Source organism: Penaeus japonicus, unplaced genomic scaffold, assembly GCF_977035675.1.
Source record: "Penaeus japonicus unplaced genomic scaffold, GWHDUDI00000001_assembly GWHDUDI00000028, whole genome shotgun sequence".
Taxonomy (NCBI): Eukaryota; Metazoa; Arthropoda; class Malacostraca; order Decapoda; family Penaeidae; genus Penaeus; species Penaeus japonicus.
Window position 1 is genome coordinate 19,333,610 of NW_028234430.1, and position 2,500 is coordinate 19,336,109.

The window sequence follows — 2,500 nt, forward strand, 5'->3', positions numbered from 1 at the left end:
GAACCAATACAATATATTCTCATTGTAAACCACCAGTGCCACCAGTTGTAAACCACCGGTGCCACTAGTTGTAACCCACCAGCTGGCACTAGTTATAACCAGCTTGCTGGTCACAGTTGTAGCCCACCACTGCGAGCAGTTGTTGTAACCACACGATGCCCTGGTTATGATCCGGTGGATAAGAGACAGACGTTCACGTGCCATGGTCTTTATTGTGGACTGTTAATACACCAGACTCTGGCCGAAGGCCAGAGGTCAGAGCTGTTCACTCTAGTCTGTCTGTCTGACCTCACTGTCCTGATCTCTCTGTCTGTGATCCTTGCATGTCCGTATGTACCAATCTTCAGTCACTTTCTTCCGGTAACAAACGCAGCAGTCTAGAAAAGTTGGTGTTCCAAGGCGGAAACGAACACAGGAGACAGGAAGTGTCAGGTCAAAACACACTGCCATCGATATTGCATTGAATTAAGTAGACATACATGATCAATGTCTTGGGTCACATAATATCAGTATCAGTGCCTTACACTCATGACAGCCATGTTAGTATACCATGAAAATAGAGAAGTATGAGAGAGAAAGAGAGAGAGAGAGAGAGAGAGAGAGAGAGAGAGAGAGAGAGTAGATGAGCTTGACGAGAGATCTTAGAGGGAGAGAGAGAGGAGAGGAGAGAGATTCGAGAGTGATTAGGAATTATGAATGAGAGAGAGAGGCATAGAGAGAAGAAGAGAAGATGAGAAAAGAGAGAAATCTGAATGCTGTGAATTACGGAGAGGAGATGAGAGGAGAGAGAAGATGAGAGAGAGAGAGAGGAGAGATGAAGAGAGAGGAAAGAGAGAAGAGAATGAGGAATGAGAGTGAGAGAGAGAGAGAGCGAGGAGAGAGAGCGAGAGAGAGAACCTGGGAGAATGAGAGAAGAGAGAGAGAGAGGAGAGAGAAGGAGAATGAGAGAGGAGAGAGAGAATAGATAGATAGATAGATAGATAGCATAGGGGATAGATGAGAGAGAGAGATTAGATGCAGAGAGAGCGAGAGAAATCTGAAGAGAGAGAGAGAGCAGAATGGAAGAGAGAGATTGAGAATGGATAGAGAGAGAGAGACGGATTGAGAGAGAGAGTAGAGAGAGAGAGAGAGAGATGAGAGAGAGAGAGAGAGAGAGAGAGAGAAAGAGAATGAGGAGAGAGAATGAGAGAGAGAGAGAGATTGAGGAGTAAAGAGAAGAGAGAAGGAGAGAGACGAGGAGAAAGAGAAGAGAGGGAGAGAAGAGAGAGAGGATGAGAGAAGGAGAGAGAGAGAGAGATGTACGATGAGACGAGAGAGAGAGAGAGAGAAGGAAGATGAGAGAGAGAGGGTTGGATCAGATGAGAGCTAGAAGAATGAGAATCTGAGAGAAGAGAGAGAAGGAGAGGAGTGAGAGAGACGACGAGAATTGGACTGACGAGAGAGAGAGAGAGAATGAGAGAGAGAGAGCGGATCGAGAGGAGAGAGAGAGAGGAGAATGATGTGAGAAGAGAGAGAAGAGAATGCCACGATCTATGAGAGATGAGAGAGAGAGAGATGAGAAGAGAGAGACGAGGAGAGAGAAATGAGAGAGAGAGCAATGAATGAGAGAGAGAGAAAATGAGAATGAGAGATAGAGAGCAGGAGGACGAGAAGAGAGAGAGAGAGGGAAGAGAGAGAGAGGCAGACCGCGAGAGAGAGAGAGAATAGGAGTTGAGAATCATGAGAGAGAGGAAATGAGAGAGAGAAAGAGAGAGACGGATGAGATGGAGAGAGAATGAGAGGAGAGAGAGAATGAGAGATGGGAGAATGAGTACTAGTAGAGAGGAGAGACGACGACAGAGAGAATGATCGAGGAGAGTGAGAGAGGATGGACGAGAGCAGGGGAAAGAGAGAGAGATGAGAGAGAGAGAGGGAAGTGAGAGAGAGAGAGAGAGATAGACCGAGAGAGAGAGAAGTGAGAGAGATAATAGAGAGAGAGAGAGAGAGAGAGAATAGAAGAAGGAGGAGAGCGAGTAGAGCTAGAGATATGAGAGAGAGAGATGGAGAATGAGAAGACGAGAGAAGTAAGATTATGAGAGAGAGAGAAAAGGATAGTGAGAGAGCGATGTTGAATGAGAGAGAGGATGAGGAGAGAGACTGAGCTGGGAGGAGAGAGAAATCCTCTGAGAGAGAGAGAGAGCGAGGTGAGGGCACGAGAGCAGAGAGAAGGAGGAAGAGTGTGAGAGAGAGAGGATGAGAGTGAGTGAAAGAGAGAGAAGTGTAGGCGACGTCGAGAGAGAGAAGTAGAGAATGAGAGGTTGGTCGAGAACGAGAGAGGAGAGAGAGGAGTATTGACGAGAGAGAGGAGAGAGGAGAGAGAATGTAGAGGAGAGAGTAGAGAGAGACATGAGAGAATGATGAGAGAGAGAAGAAGAAGAGAGAAGAAAAGACGGCATACGACGAGAGAAAATGACTCGATCGAGAGAGAGAGAGAGAGGAGGAGGAAAGAGAAAGGAGAGAG